Consider the following 17539-nt stretch of genomic DNA (forward strand, 5'->3'; position numbering starts at 1 on the left):
TAGTACAAATTGACATTGGATTGGACTCATAGTCAAATAAGAGGAGGAGAGGTAGCTGGATTGCCTTCAGGAAATTGCATAGTTCCTTTAATAACCCCAAGATTCTCCTGGAATAGAGTACAATGGAATAAACATTTGTTATGTGCCTACTAAATTCCAGGCACTGTGCTAAGCACATTTGGAATATTATCTCATTTGATCCTGGAAACAAAGACTCTTCTTTTCAGAATGTCAATATACTGCTGTTACTGTTGTATGATTGCTAAATATGGACCCACAGTTCCTGAAGAATTAAAAATGAATATCACACAAAAGACATTGGAGAGAGGGCTCAAGGTAGCAGTGAGCAGGCTGCCACATGTAACAAATAAGGTACTTTGAAGAGCAAGAGTAAAAGATATCTCTAGGGAAATGTGTGCTAGGAAGAAAGAGTGGGCTGGTTATCTGACATGGTCAAGGCATACAGGTAGATGGACAAAATGGTCCTGGGACTTGTCAGAAGAAATGGAGGAAAGTCTCTGGCATGTTGGATGGATATCATATGATAAACTGATGGGATGACATAGACAGGAGTCATGCAAAACAGGGAGGCATGGATGAGCTGCTATTTGCATTTTCGGAGAAAACATCTAGATTGATTTGGTCATTCATCCTTTTGATAATTGAATATTGAGAGTTAGAAAGGACCCTAGAACCATCTAGTCTAGCTTATATTTATTCAGTTATATCATTATATTTAATTTATAGATTAGTTTTGTCAATGAGCGGCAGAGTTGAGATTCAATTTCAGTCCTATACCTCCAAATCAGTTTCTCATGATTCACAGAATAATGATGAAAATTCAAAGACACAAGGAGAATAGTAGTGAAAGTGAAGACCTCTCATAAGAAAAAGAGGCAAATTAAGTAAGTGAGAAATAAGTAAGATAGTAAGGCCTCTCATGAAATTTAAAATTCAACTTTCTACCTAAGTTTTTTTTTTTTTTCTGCAAGACAAGTTAGTGACTTTGGGAAGACAAGTCAGTAACCGTGAGATCCTCTAAGAATAAGAATAGAACACAGAATGCTCAGATCCTGTGTATTTACCCAAGGGCAAGGGGCTCTTGAAAGAGAAATGGATGAAAAGCTGGAAAACCAGGTGCAATGTAGCCGTGGAAGACCTGGCTAGAAAGACCAGTTAGGTGTAAGCATGATGGGAAACAAATGTAAGGATGCTGGGGGATATCTGTCACAGATGTAAGGGTGATGGAAGGCATCCACTGCAGAAGCAAGGATGGTGGGAAAGGCTAGTTTGCTACAGATGTGAAGATGTGGTATCAAACAACTGGCTTCTGCTTGTCAAAGATAACCAAACCTTTTGTTCCTTGCCATTGTCACCGGGGTAGATTTATCATGTCCACATTGTACCCTCAAAGCTTGCATCTTCAAGCCTAGAGGAAGGAGGTTGGGAGGGGGATCATGGTTAGGGACCTATAAAAGAACCTGAATTTTCTGTGTTCAGTGCGCTCTGACACTGAGAGGACCCTTGGTGCCCTTGGTGCCTGAGTTGCCCTTTCCCACGGGATTGTAATAAAATCCTTTCTACTTTCTGTCTGAGATACCTCTGATTTTAATTTGTCAACTGTCCCACATAGTAGAGACTGATGACTCCCTCCTAAGGGGGACTGAGATGGCCAGGTGTTGACCTTTCACAACCAGCTAGGAACATCATTGTCTTCCTGGGTCCTCTAACTGGTATATGATGAAAAGCCTCTCAAGATTTGTAAACTTTGATAGTCACTCATTTTTGATGACTTAGGTGGAAGCTAATGATAATTGCCAGAAGGAAATGAGAGAGAATCACTAGGGATTATGAAGAAACTAAAGATTTTAAGGACAAACTTTTTATTATATAATTTTATAACCCCAATATGTTTTTGCTAAAGCTGTGGAATGCTGAGTTTGCACTTTGGCTATTTTTGAGAAACATAACTCAGTGCTGAAGGGCTTGGCAGTTTGAGATGATATAAGAAACCCTAGGTGGTTCCTTAGTCTCCCACTTCGAGATGACTGAAGTGAGGGAAAGAGGTATCAAAGCTGCCTCAGATAGGCTTAACTACTAAATGAGGAAGAATAGCCCATTCAATTGTCTTAAAAGAGAGTGAACTCACCTTGAATTCTCTCTTCCCACTGGCCCACAGTCAGTACTACTTGAGCCTCTCCCTGGAGGTACAGGGCTACCCCCACCCAGGCAGTTTGCTAATTACTCTCACCTGGAAACTAGAGCAAGGATTAACCTAAGTGAGCTTGAGCATTAAGTGGGCCCCCAACTGCCATTTCTGCTTTGTGTTTTTTTTTTGTCTGATCATAGGTGACTGAACAACAACTCTGAGATGAATTTGCTTGGAGGGGCAGCCTCAAAGCCTCTGGAGTTCCTGAGCTCTTCAGTTGATGCAAAGAAGAGCAAGACAAAAATGGCTATGAGGATGCTGAGTAATGATAAGTGAACAGATGGTTGGCTTAAGAAGATAACCCTTCGTGATTTTGTGTCAGCAGGCCCAAATGGACTCTATTTCAGGATACTGAAAGAGCTAGTGTGTCTCTTCTAGGCCATGTAGTCTGTGGTGGCATAGATGTCAGTGTAAAGACGGCTAAGCCTAAGAACCACCCCCAGCCAGTCCTGCAGTGATACAGAAATGATATCAAGAAACCTAGCCACAGAAACAGGAGTCTCTCAAATGAATTAACCCCAAGTTTCTGAGGAAGACACAAGCTGTGCTAAGAATAACAATAAACAGCCAATGACAATTGACACCAAAGCCATCAACACCCAGGAAGAGGCCATCAAAGATCTCAGCCCAAAGGTGCCCAGGACTTAGATCCTTAGATACATGATCAACAAAACCATTGGTCCCAAAACTGTACCCAGATGTACCAGATGTACTCAAAACTGTACTCAAGATGACCATCAAATGCACTGACCCCAAAGCTGCCATCTGCTGGCCCCAAGATCATCCTACCTACCAACCTTATGGTTGTCAGAACTACTGATGCCAAGGCTCCTGAGCCCACTGACTTCAAAGTTGTAAGTACTAATATTCCAGGGACCAAGTCCCATGTCTATAGAATATACGGTTGAAGACAGAAGAATTAATTTAAACACTAAGCTTCAGTCTTTCTTGGAGAAAGCATCATTACTCACTATTTTTTGGTACAATAATGGAAAGGATGAGGTATGAGGGGGTAACAAAGGAGTAATGGATGTGATCATCTAGCGCTTGCAGGTTATCTCTGAAAAATCACGGAGAATGGGAATGGTGAAATGAGATTGCAGGTTGGCAAATGGCATTCAAACTATCGGCTAGCGATCTTGAATTCAATGCAGGAGATAATTCTTGAGCGTTCAGAAAGGAAAGTGTTAATCATTAAGAATCATCCTAGATTCCTCAACTACCAGTCATGCTAGCCTCATTTCCTTTATTGATTGGGTTTCCAGATTGATAGATCAGTACAATGCCATATAGAGTATATCTGGGCTTCAGAAAGGCATTTGAGACTGTTGGGAATAAGATGCAGACATGTAGGCTAGATAATATTACAGTTAGATGTATTCATAATTGGTTGAATGACCAGACACAAGAAGTAATCATTAACCAATCAATGTCAGCCTGGAGGAGGTCTTTTGCTGAATGCATCAAAAATCTGTCCTTGGCCCCAGTGCTGCTCCACATTTTTATTAGTAACTCCAATTTATTAGTGACATCAATAGTATGCTTGTTAAGTGTGCAAATAACACAGATCCAGGATAGCTAAATTTGGACAACAAAACAGTCATCTGGTATTAATAAGATGAAAATTATATAACCGTGCAAAAGATCTATGATTTCTTCAGTACAAGGATCTTGTCCTGTGAGAACTCCTTCCACTATTGTAGGTTATAATCCTCTATGACTTAGTAGCTAAGTCCCAGAGAATTGCCAGAAAGACATGGAAATTGAATGACTTGCTAAGTGACCACTTAACTAGCAAGTGTCAGAGGATTTGATCCCAGGTCTTCCTGATTTCAAGCCTAGGATTCTGTCTGTGGTGGTGATGATGATGAAGATGACGATGATGATGATGACAGCTAGCATTTATATAGCATCCACTACGTTCCAGGCACTGTGCTAAGCACTTCACAAATGTTATCTCATTTGGTCCTGGAAACAAAGACCTGTCTTTTTTCAATGTGTTGATAATGTCTAGGCACTTTTACAAATATTATTTATTTTATCTTCACAACAACCCTGGGAGGTAGGTACTATTATTATCCCTATTTTAAAGATGAGAAAATTGAGGCAAAGTTTAAATGATTTGCCCAAGGTCACACAGCTAGATTTGAACTCAGATCTTCCTGACTAAAGGCCCAGTGCTCTATCCACTGTGCTACCTAGCTACTATGCCACAACATTTCTAGTGGATGAAATTTACTAGAGATAAATGTTAAAATCCAACATTTGGGGTTAAAAAAAATCAATTGTACAAATCAACATAAGAGAAACGTGGTTAGACAATAGTTTGTGTGAAAAGATTTTGTTCTTTGTATATTGAAATGTTTGTGCTTGGTGATAAGTTCATAATGAAAAAGAAAACTTTAAAAAAGGAGAGGAAAAGATCTGTATCTCCTCACAGCTTTTAAGCTCAATCTGAGCCAAAAGCTGCGGTTAACACTTCATGTGATCTCAGACTGCATCAACAGAAGTGGCGTCAGGAAAGCGAGAGGCGATGTTTGTACCTCCTACTTTGCCTGCCTGAAATGGTGTGATCAGTGCTGGGTGTTTAGGGCCTGTCAGGTGATTTGGGCTTGGGATCGGAAAAAAAAGGAGACTAGGCAATATTTGACAGAGAAAATTTTACTTTACAAGAGCGTGGGAAAGATACACTACAAGAATGAAGAATTGGCTCTGATTGATGTAAACACTGCCTCCCCACTTGGCTACTATATGGAAGCATGTCTAGCCAGCATCTGTAATGGGTCAGATGGGTGTGAACTCCTAGAAGTTTACTCCTAAGTCTAAGAGGCACTGATCCCTCTTGGTCTGTACTTTTTATGCTCTGTGAATCCAAGAAACTGCATAAAGAACTCAAGCCTTAGCCCCTTGTACCAATTATATTTTGGGGTCCCTTTCTTGCCTTTTAGGTAAACATTAGCTCCAACTATGAGTCAGAGCCTTCATATATATTGCTCCTATCACAGAGGGCAACCAAGATGGTGGTAGGATTGGAGACTGTGTTATATGAAAATGGGTTGAAAGAACTGGGGATGACCTGATAGCTGTCTTCAAATATAGAAACTGATGTTATGTACAAGGGGATTTAAACTTGTTCTGATTGATTCCTAAGTACAGAATTCCAAGAATGAGTGGAAATTAGAGAGGCCAATTTTCTTCTTATAGCAGAAAAAATTTCACCATTAGAGCTGCTCAAAAGCAGAATGAGCCACCTCCGGAGACAGTGAGTTCTTTATCCCTGGATACTTTCTTTCTTTTTAATATTTTATTTTTTCCCCAATTACATGTAAAAATAATTTTTAACATTTGTTTTAAAAATTTGTTTAATTCCATATTCTCTCCCTCTCCCTTTCCTGCCCTCTCATTGAGAAGGCAAGCAATTTGATATAGGTCATACATGTGCAGTCATGCAAAACATATTTCCATATTAGTCACATTGGGAAAGAAAACACACCAAAAGCACCAAGAAAAATAAAGTAAAAAAAAAAAGGTGTGCTTTGATCTGCATTCAGACTCCATCAGTTCTTTCTCTGGAGATGGAGAACATTTTTCATAAGCCCTGGACTTACACAAGAAGTGTAGTTACAAATAATTTCAGACTTTTCCACAAATACACCCAGAGACTAGTGGGGGGTGAGGATGGGGAGGTGGTCATGGAGTTAAAGTGCAATGGTAGTGGTAGCGAGGTAGATGCCTAGGGAACCTGTGGCCAAGGCAGTTAACTCACAGCTCCAGAACCATCCTTGAAGTCCTATCCAGAATTGTCAGACCTTGAAGGCCTTTATCTTCAGAGGGTCCTCACCAAGTTCACAATGAGTTTTTCTGCTATTCAGCTGTCTGGCTTTTTTGTAGGGCACAGTGTCTCTGCTTGATTGGTAGGTCAGCTGAACTTCTTGTATGGGCCAGTCTAGGCTAGATTGAGCTAGTCACTAAGTGGCTATTCTGAATCCTCACCAGGCTCTAAGGCTATGGGATGGGGCTGGACTGGGTTGCTCTACCTCTGGACAGTTCCAGGTGCCTGGAGCTGACCTGGTAGTTGCCATCAGATTGGGTAAGGCAGTCTGTTCTGCCGCTGGGCAGCTACTACTGGCCTGATCTGGGCACACTGCTTGGCTGCTGAGCTCTTCTTAGTGTATGATAACTCTGCTAGGTGGGTCTTTTTGCTGGTCTTCAGGGCTAATTTTTAGATAGACGGCTGGGATCTTTCCCCATAGTAAGCCACTGGCTTGATGGAGGAGGAGTGCTACAAAGCACTTTCATAGCATTTAGCACTACATAGCACTTTCAACTACATTTAGCTTAGAATCAACAGGAACATCTTTGACTCCTTCAGAGATTCAGCTTTGAGGTTGTTTTGCATCTTCTGGCAGGAGATAGGAGAAGTTCTGTCTCTCCTTTGGAAGATTTTTTCTCTCTCAAAAGCCCCTGGCTGCACCGTGTTCCCTTAGGATAATTAGTTTCAGTTCAGTGATTTTCACTTCACATACTTCTTTGGAAATCTTATATAGATGAATGGTTAGGGACAAAGGAGAGAATGAAGTTTGTGCTCCAGAGGCATATCCATTGCCTTTCTGGTCCCTTCATATGCAATTAAGGTATGGGCAATATGCTTTACACCTAAAGACATCTTTCAACCTTCAGCTTTCACTGAAGACTCACTGAGAGCACCCATCACCCCTACATTGTAATATCATGACTTTTCCCTTTTCTTAGAGAGTTTATTCTGTTCATACTTAACTTATCATTGTTAGGTTTGATGAAGAATCCTAAGAAGATGATAGAATTTTACATTTCTAATTTTTCATTTCTTTTAAACTTAGATCTTTACTGTATCAAAACAACATCAAATTTCTTCAAATAAGTTCACCCCTAATCATTGAAATATTACAGCCTACAGCGGGAATTAGAGAAAATGGGATCTCTATTAAACTTTGGAAAATTTCAAGGACAACAGAATTTCTCAACCAAAGGCACGATAATTTAGGTGTTTGCCATTGCATCATTGATAAACTTATGTTGATAAGCTTGGACAGGGTCAAGTTTTACTAAGACCTTTCCCAGAAAGAAGAGCTGGATTCAATAGACTGCAGCACTGTCCATGGCTACCGTTTTAGGACCTTATTATTATTATACAAAGGGGCAGTATTGGTTCAGTGAAGAGTACTGGATTTGGAGACAGAGGACCCCAGCCCTGCCCCTTGTGACCTGAGTACTAGGTACTTAGCAAGTGTTATCTAATTTGATGCTACCTTGGGAGGTAGGTGCCAATATCACATTTTACAATTGAAGAAACTGAGGCAAATGGAAGTGAATTGACTTGCTTCAGGTCACACAGCTAGTAAGTGTCTGAGGCTAGATTTGAACGCAGGTCTTCCTGACTCCAGGCACAGCACTCTCTATTCACTGTGCCGCCTTGGTGACCCAGGTTAAAGTGAGATATTTATGAAATCTTTTGTCTTCTGACCCATCTGGGTAAATGACAGATTGCCTACTATACATACATATCCTAGAGATTTTTCTTTACTTTTCTCCTTTGCTGGTTTCCTAATCCTTCTGCTCCTAATAAATTTATGTTCCCCAAGGCTTGGCCCTAAGCTTTCTTCTCTTCTCTCCTCCCCACCCCCACATTCCATCTGTTCTGCAATGATTACCCCATGACAGATGACTCAGTTCTATTTCTCCACTCTCAGTCTCTCTCTCAAGATTCAGCCCGGTGTTTCCAGGTGCTTGATGTATTGAGAGAGCTTCTGAGATGATGCCTTGAATTATTAATCAGTGCCATCCCTACTTAGCTGCTGGCTCCACAGTGTCTGGAAGATAATAGGCAAAGACTAATAGGGGTCATGCATCCACCCTCCTAAAGGAAAACTAAGCTCTTAGAAGTGCCAACTTTAGTAATTTCATGTTAAGAACTTAGTTCTTCAAGCAGGTTAACCATCTCCTGAAAGAGAAGTGATGGAGACAAGGAGCGGAGACACATATTTTTGGACATGGCTGCTGTGTGTATTTCTTTTACTTGACTTATTCCTTATAAGGGTTTTTTCATCTTTCTATCTCTTAATATTTAATGGTGGGAAGAAAGCTTGAAGGGGGATAGCAATAGTGATGCTAAAAAGAAAAAAATGGCTAATGAAATAGTTTTTTTAAATGCACAGAAGAAAATTGAAGCATGTTCAGAAGGAAGCATAGATAAGCAAGGTGGTTTTGAAAGTAGCACACAAAATTTATTATATACTTTAAAAAATGAATTAAATAGAGATTCAAGGTTTTCATATCGATACTTTTTATCTTCTGAAATGTGTATGGAAATATTCTTTTTTATTTTTGGTGTTTAAGTTTTGGTGTTTAGGTTCGTGTTTAAGTTCACAACAAAAACAAGTTCAAGTTTTATTGCTCAAGTTCAAGTTCAAGTTCAGAACAAAAACCATTTTGGTGTTTAAGTTCAGAACAAAAACATTTTTAATAAAAAATAAACCAAATCAAATAAAACAATAAAATGAACCAAAATTTTAAAAAAAGACCTTAGGTCTTCAAAAGCCATTTGCCAGTAGAGATGTGGTCAAAAGATATGAACAAGCAGTTCTAAAAAGAAAAATTACAATCTATTAAAAATCAAGAGAAAGAATGCTTCAAACCACCAATAATAGAAGTGAAAAATTAAAACAACTCTGAAGTTTCATCTCATACTCAACAAATGTGCAAGGATGGAAATATTCAATATTGGAGGGATTGTAGAAAGACAGTCATACTAATGCATTGTTGGTGGAGCTGTGAATTGGTATAACCATTCTGGGAAAGCAATTTGGAATTATGCAATAAATGCTAAAGTGACTAAAATGTCTATATACACTCTGACCCAAAGATTCCAATGCTAGGCACATATGTGAAAGAGATCACTGACAAAAAGAAAGCTGTCATGTAAACCAAAACATTAATTGTAGCCCCCCCTTTTTTGGGGAGCAAAAAACTAGAAATAAAATGATGCTCATTGCTTGGGGAATGACTAACAAACTGATACATGAATGTAATAGCATATTATGGTAAGAAATGGCAAATATGATGGCTACAGAGAAGCATGGAAAGACTTAAATGGACCAATGCAGCATGAAGTTAGAAGAACTAAGAAAACATATACAATGACAGTTACTGTGTAAATGGAAAGAACAAAACCACAAAAGAATTAAAATTGAATGTTGTGAAACTATGAAAAAAACAAGGTTGGCCTCAAAGAGGAGATATATGAAAATTGCTCTTCCCTCTCCTTTGCAGAGGTGGGATATTGCATATAAGGTTAGATTTTTTTTTCCAGTGTGTTGATTGTTTTGGCTGATTTTTTCTATTCTTCTTTTGTAAGAAAAATGGTGGTAAGGTATGGACCTAGGAGAGGCGAGAAAGGGACATGTAGGCAACATACAGTTAAGAGTTATCAATAAAAATCTATTTAAAACATAAAAAGTTAAGTCTTCTTCTTGAAAGTTTCTAACCTGTGTTTTGAACCAACTTAGGAATTTCTCCACCCTTGCTTGATTGCTGGTGCTAGAATGTTTGAAAAGGGAGAAAAGCCCAGAATATAGGCAATGTGGCATCACTAGAAGAATGTTAGACTCAGAAGAAAGACCTTGGATTCTGATTCTGATACTTAGCAGAGAATAAGCTAGGTAGTGGCTGAGCCTGGAGTCAGGAACACCTGAGTTCAAATCTGGCCTCAGACATACTAGCTATGTGAACCTGGGCAAGTCACTTAACCTCTTTGCCTCAGTTTGCTCAACTGTAAAATAGGAATCATAATAACACCTATGTCCCAGGGTTGTTATGAGGATTGAATGACATAATATTTGTAAAGCCCTTAGAGCAGTGTCTGACACATAGTAGGCACTTAACAAGTGCTTATTTTTTCCTTCCTTCCTTCCTTCCTTCCTTCCTTCCTTTTCCCTTCCTCCTTTTTTTCCTTTATGACTCTAGGCAATCTATTTAACCTCTCAGCCTGTTTTTCCATCTGTAATATGAGAAGGATAATATCTGTAGTACCTACTGAGTGGGATGGTGAAGCCCTCTGGTGGAATCTGGATCTCCGCCTTTTTGTGAGTTAAGTGGGATGAATGGGGGTGAGGACCTTTTGGCATGGCTCAGGGCTTCTGATTGACAGCTAGGCCTAAGTTTTGAATTACTAAAATCACCTGAACTGTGTCCAAGCCAAATAAGGGTAAAAGTGTTCTTAAGAATTGTTATTGGCTCAATTAGCATTTCCTTGTCCCTTGTACCTGGGTTAGATTTCTCGGGAGATTGTGATCCTGGGCTCCACCAATGAGAGTAAAAGGTCAGTGGTGGGGTGGTGTTGGGGGGGCGGGGTTTGTGTTAGGGTATAAAGCTAAGTTCTGCCCTCTGGGTGCTGCTTCTCCCTGCCTATTGTCTATCGGGTTCGGAGACAGCCTGGATTGTAATAAAGAAGTTTTCTGTTTCTACTGTACTTCGAGAGACCTCTGACTCTTAATTAATTGCTAGCGGGTGGTCTCACCCCACACACTACCTTGCAAGGTTGTTGTGAGAATCAAATTAGATTATGTATATAAAGTGCTTTGAAAACCATAAATCCTTTATGAATGTCATTATTACTATACATTAAGATGAAGAGCCCACTATCAAATTGAATTGCACACTTGTCTTACAATGTTTTCTTAACAAACAAGCAACAGTAATAATAGCAGTGCATTTATATAGCATTTTCAGGTTCACAGGTTTACAAAATGCTCTTCTCACAACTGAAGCAGCCTATACATATCCCTATTTTACTGAATTACAGCTCAAAAGGGTTAAGTGATTTTGTAGAGGGAGAAATGAACCCAGGGATGCAGAAATCCCAAACCAAAATTCCCAAGGCAAGGCTGCCTGGAATGAATTCGTGGACCCAAGCTTTCTTTAAGTCAAGGAGGCAAAGATTTATTATGCTTTAAGTAAAGCAGGCAAAAGTTCTTAGGGAACCTGCAACCATACAGGGCTACAGGGAAAGTTTAAGTACAAGATTTAGGGATGAAACTTGTCAATCAGGTGTGTTGGGGTGGGATTAGGGAGTGGTCAGGGCATGATTAGGGGTTGGTCCATTCTTAAAAGAACATGCACTTTTTGTATCTACTGCAAAGGTATCTTACCCAGAGTTCACTGGGAAATATCCCGGGGGGGGGGCAGGAGGAGGTGTGGTTTTGCCTGTGAAAGTCACTAAGTCACCAGGAGTTCAGGGCTAGCTGGAGATACTGTCTAGTTTCCATCAAGTGCCTTGTTAGTCAAGATTAATGTAAGGGAGTATACGTTTGACTATGTCTAGGATACGTGTTAGACTCAGTATATGGTCAGTTATCAACACCTGAATCAATCTATAATTGGGCATAGCTGCTTACTGAGGAAGAAGCAGAGATAATTTTGGGGCACACTGCCCTTTAGCTAGAGAGGCTGCCTGGGAAAGAATGTTTGAGAACTAAATGTGTTCTGAAATTGGAATTCTGCCACAGGCACAGGCACCCAGGCAGAGGCTAAGGGGAAATGTGATGTTAGAATTAGGGTCCAAGCACAAGCACACCATCAATTTGTCCAGGGTCACAAGGGACCAAGGGGAAGGTGGCTTTCCTTCTTAAAGTTACTGCATCAGGAATCTTTGTATGTTGCCCCTTGGTAAGTACAGGCATTGCTCAAATGAACGTATCTATCTACCCAGGGTGCCCTGGACCCTGAGTTTCCTGTAGGAAGTATAAAGTAGTAACTGCAAAACATTTTCCCACAAAGCTCACTCCTGGGTTCAGCACAGCCAAGGGACAAGTCACTCTCTTGCTTGTGGGACCTGGTGTCTCCTTCATCTGCTGAGTTTACCCACTGCAGAGCTGGGCTGCACTGGCTCACCAGGCTTGGCTGCTGAAGCTGCAGCAAATTCTTCTATGGACTCTGGTCTCTGGATCCCTGGTGGTTATTTTGATCTTTTGAAGTTCCCTAGGTCATTCTCTTGCTGATGACAGGGTACAGGCACAAGGGGAGACCTTTTTCCCTAACCCAAAAGAATCTGAGTTCCATTTGCCCATAGGCCCTGGGAAGCCCCCACCTTGAATTCTCCTTGAATCTTCCCACTAGATCTGGCCATCACCTGAGGCCATAAGCCTTCCATTATGGCTGGGCCCAAATCTCTGTTACTCTTAAACCAACCTAGCCCAGCATTGTCTGTTACCTCCCCATAGCCTCTGACTGCTTCCCACCCTTGATCTCATTCTCTTGGTCCGGGTAGTCTGACCTCAAGTCACCTCAGTCCCATCAAGATCCTCCTTATGATGAGGTTAAAGAAAAATGATGATGGTAGGGAACCATAGGTTTCTAGGGGTGCTCGAGACCCCAAAATACCGACACGCGGGGTCCTGCAGAAAGAATTCGACCCAAACCTTCTCAGCAAAGGAAAAAGACAAAGTTTATTAAGGATTTGCCACAATGGGTTGTCTTAAGAAATCCCACTCTTTGTGATGCTTGTTTTCACAAGCTGGCCAGATTCAATCTGAGCTAGATTGAATCTGAGCACCTTCATGGAGGCAAGATGAAACTTATATACACAAAGATTGTAGGAGGGATCTAGGGTGGTCCTGGGGTGATGGGGAGGAGGGGTTTAGGGAGGGTCTTGAGGAGGAGTCTAAGGAGGAGCTTGATGGGACTGGGATGAAGTCAGATTCCAGGAACCAAGAGAATGGGATTAAGGGTGGGAAGTAGCTGAAGGCATGGATATTGATAGTATCAAGGTTGGGAAGTAGCTGGACAATAAAGGGCTAGGCTAGGTAGAGATTTGGGCCTAGTTAATGAAAGGCTTATGGCTTTAGGGGAAGGCCAGATCTAATGGGAAGATTCAAGGAGAGTTCAGGGGGGTTCCCAGAGACTGTACCTTCATCACTTAGACTCCTCCTCAAGATCCTCCCTTTAAAACCTCTCCTCTAGTCACCCCAGACAACTTGACCACCCCTCGATCCCTCCCACAGTCTTTCTGCATATAAATCTCATCTTGCCTCCTTGAAGGCGCTCAGATTCAATCTAGCTCAGTTTAGATTCAATCTGGCCCACTGGCATTAGGGTCACAAATGTTCAGGCTCCCTAAGAGTCTACTGATTATTGGAGAATCTAATGAACTTTGTTTTTCTTTGGCTGAGAAGACTTGAGTTGAAATCATTTGGCAGGACTTGATGCGTCGGTATTTTGGGGTCTCAAGCACCCCTAAAAACTTGTGGCTCCCTAACCTTGTCACTGATATGCATTCTCCCTAGAATCAGGAAAAGAATCAGCAACAGAGACAGAAGAAACAGAAGCTCTATGAGTCTGAGGCTTCTTTGTGGGTTGGGGAAGAGCTCCCCAACTCCAAGGCTTACAGCATTTCTTCCTCCTCAAGGAGACTAGTAGAAAAGAGTCAAATTCCTTTGTAGGAGCCTTTTATATGCACAGTAAACTCTAGCTAAACAGCCATTTTAAAGGCTTTTTTTTTTTAACCACAAAGAAAGCTGATAAGAAAACAGTCACTTTTTCTTTGCAAACTCTGAAGCAGAGGGCAGGATCCTTCATTACACCTGCCTGGAAACCCTCGTGTGGGCTGGCAACAGGGAGAACACAGTGTTCATGCTGGAAGAATTGGGCCTCTACTGGACAGTCCTTCATTGCGTGTGTATTACATGTGTGTTTTTTTTTTAAATTGAAAATCAGCCTTCTCTCCTCCCATATCTCCTTCCCCTCCAATTGAGAAAGCAAAAAACAAACAAAAGAAAACAAACAAACCCTCCTATTACAAAAGTGTATAGTTGAGCAAAACAAATTCCAGAATTGGAGACATTTTAAGAAAAGGTTTAGTTTTGCGTCTCAAGGTGAAAGTAGAAAGGAAAATTTATTACGATCTGGCGGGAAAGGGCAACACCAGGCACCTCTCGGTGTCAGAGCGCACCAGACACAGAGAATTGGGGTGTTTATATAGGTCCCTAACCGCAGTTCCCCCTCCCAACCTCCTTCCTCTCGTCTTGAAGACGTAAGCTTTGAGGGTACAATCTGGATGCGATAAATCTACCCGGTGACAATGGCAGAGAACAAATAGTGTGGTTATTTTTGACAAGCAGGTGATGGACATAACCTTCCCACCATTCTTATCCAATTCTCCCACCAATCTGAAGTGATAAATCTATCTTAATGACAATGACAATGACCAAATAGTTTGTTTATCTGTGACAGGCAGAAGCCAGTCGTTGGTTACCTCATCTTCACATCTGTGGCAAATAGCCTTTCCCATCACCCATACATCTGTGATGGATATCCCCAGCACCCTTATGTTTTGTCTCCCATCATTCATACCTAACTGGTCTTGCATGTCTACATTGCACCTGGCTTTCCGGCTTTTCATCCATTCTTCTCCCAAGCCGGGGGTCCCTTATCCTGGGGTCAGTACACAGGAGGTGAGCATCCTGTGTCCTATCCTTACTCTCAGAGGATTTTATGGTTGCTGACTTATTCACCTCAACCCTTCTTTCTTTCAGGCCTCTCACCCTTTGGAATACACAGAATGTGAGCATCCTGTGTCCTATTCTTATCCTTGGGGGTCTTTCGGTCACTAGCTTGGCTTATGGAGGGGAAAACATCTAAGTAGAGAAATGGCTTTACAGAAAGGAAAATATCTAAGTAGACAAATGGGACTCACTATCCTACTTATTTCTATTTATTTAATTTGTCCCTTTTTATGAGAGGTCTTCACTCATTCCGCACAGTTTGCACTCTGAGTCTATCACCTCTGTACTTGGAGATGGCTAGCATGTTTTATCATGAGTCTTCTGGAACCATGGTTGGTCATGTTATTCAGAGCTCCTAAATCTTTCAGAGTGGTTTTTAATGACTCTGGAGGAGAAAGTGAGGCTGGTGACTTTGCACAGCCCTCCCTCCCTCAAGTCCAATTCACTTGCAAGTCATGGCATCATCTTCCTGATGTCATGGTCCTCTTTGAGAATGAAAGACAAACCACAAAATCTTTATAATATTATTGTCATTGAATAAAATCTCCTGATTCTTCTCATTTCACTCTGCATTAGTTTATACAAATCTTCCCAGGTTTTTCTGAATCCATCTCTTTTCCTTATAGCATAATAGTATTCCATAATAATTTACACAAAACTACGATACCTAGGACTGAAGCCCTGAGAAGGTTTGGGACTTAGAACTGGGACTGTGCTCTATAGGAAGCAGGATAAACTTTGAGCCTAAAGCTCTTTCTGTCCCCTATAGGCTAAGGTGGTGCGAGGAAGGAACAGGGTCAATATACCTTTGAAGTATTGCTTTGTAAAAGCTAATCTGACTGTTAAGTAGCTAAATGGAAAGGAGGTGCAGGGGACCTATCCCTGCAATTGAGGGAGCATCATTAATGGGGAGGGCGGCTAGGTGGCCCAGTGGATAGAAAATGGGCCCTGGAGTCAGGAAGACTCATCTTCTTGAGTTCAAATTTGGCCTTAGATGCTTACTAGCTGTGTGACCCTTGGCAAGTCACTTAACCCTGTTTGTCTCAGTTTCCTCATCTGTAAAATAAGCTGGGGAAGGAAATTGTGAACCAATCCAGTATCTTCACCAAGAAAACTTTCAATGGGGTCACTTAGAGTCAGATACAACTGAACAACATCAGTGGGGTTAGAGCCATGGACAGAGAGCTATACCTTCCCCAAACCCCCTTAAGGTACCAGGTTTCTGTTTTGACTTAGGTATGAAAAAAAATATTTTTATCATAGAAAGAATTTGGTAGGGCCTTTTTCCTCCTATTTTTTTAAAGCAGGTTATATAATACTGGAATTAATTGTTCTTTAAATATTTGATAGAACTTGCTTGATTACACATGTATTTTTATAGTGCTTCCTTGATGCTCTTTTTCTTCCTTTCTTCTATCATTATCACTACTCACCCACTTCCCATCCCTACAAATAGAAGCCCTCTCTTATACCCAACTGGTCTTCTCCTGCTTAGGAGAAGATGGTAATGTTGGCTAAAGTGGAAAAGACATAGTTTGGAGGTAGTGGCCAAGAAGTTGTAGTTCCCCCAACAGTAACTGGGAAATATGGAAAAACAATGAGTTTTCTTTTAACATGTTGAGTTTGAGATGCCTACAGGTAGAGATGTACAAAAGGCAGTTGGTGAGTCAAGACTGACTGTCCTTCCCATCCTTCCAGCTTGAAGTGATCTTTAAATTTTTTTAAATTTTGAACTTAAAAAAAAAAAAGGACAATAAAATGAACATTTCCATACATAGAGTAGAGTAAGCAGTGAGGACTGGATGCGAAATTGCAACTCTCAATTACAGTCACCTTACATCTCTAAATAATAATAAATTCATATTTTGCTTTTTAGAGTTGTCTTGCTTGTCTTTGTTTTCTTCTGAACTTTTTTCTGTGCATTAAAAAAACTTCAATGACCCTCTTTTATTTCTTTTTTTTAAACAATACTATTGCTAATCTCTTCTTTCCCCTAAATCTTCTTCCCCAAATTGAAAAAGAAAAAAGAAAACACTTATAACAAATAAGTATAGTTAAGCAAAACAAATCTACACACCGGCCACGTCCATAAGAGGTATGTCTCATTTTACAACTTGGGACTATCACGTATTTGTCAGAAGGTCGGAGTGGCAATTAGTTATTTCATGGATCAAAATTCTTGAGTTTCTCACAGTTGTTTTCCTTTACAATATTGTTATTATATAAATCTCTTAGTTTTGCTCCCTTCACTCCACATCAGTTTATATAAGTGGAAGTGATCTTCCTTTATCTGAACCTCCATTATACCTCTCATATGATACCCATGATATTAGATAGAGTACTGGGCCTGCAGTCAGGAAGACTCATCTTCCTGAGTTCAAATCCTGCGTCAGACCCTGGAGAAGTCACTTAACCCTATTTACCTCAATTTCCTTATCTGTAAATGACCTGGAGAAGGAAATGGCAAACCATTCCAGTTTCTTTGCCCAGAAAATTCAAAATGGGATCATGAAGAATTGGGTACAACTGAACATCTTTCTTCTAGATTCTGAGATGCATGGGATCAGGTACTACCTCCTGTCCATCTTTGTATTCCACACAGTACCTTTCAGATAAAAAGTGCTAAATAAACAATCTTAAACTTTTTGATTTTCTGAACCATGCACTCTTTTATCATTATCAGGTGAATTTAATTTTATTGGCCATAATAATATAAACACTGTTTTTAGGTAAGGCTACTTAGTGTGGTTTTCCACCTCAGTACCCTTTTGAAACGCACCATTGCTATATTATC

Source organism: Trichosurus vulpecula, chromosome 1, assembly GCF_011100635.1.
Source record: "Trichosurus vulpecula isolate mTriVul1 chromosome 1, mTriVul1.pri, whole genome shotgun sequence".
NCBI lineage: Eukaryota > Metazoa > Chordata > Mammalia > Diprotodontia > Phalangeridae > Trichosurus > Trichosurus vulpecula.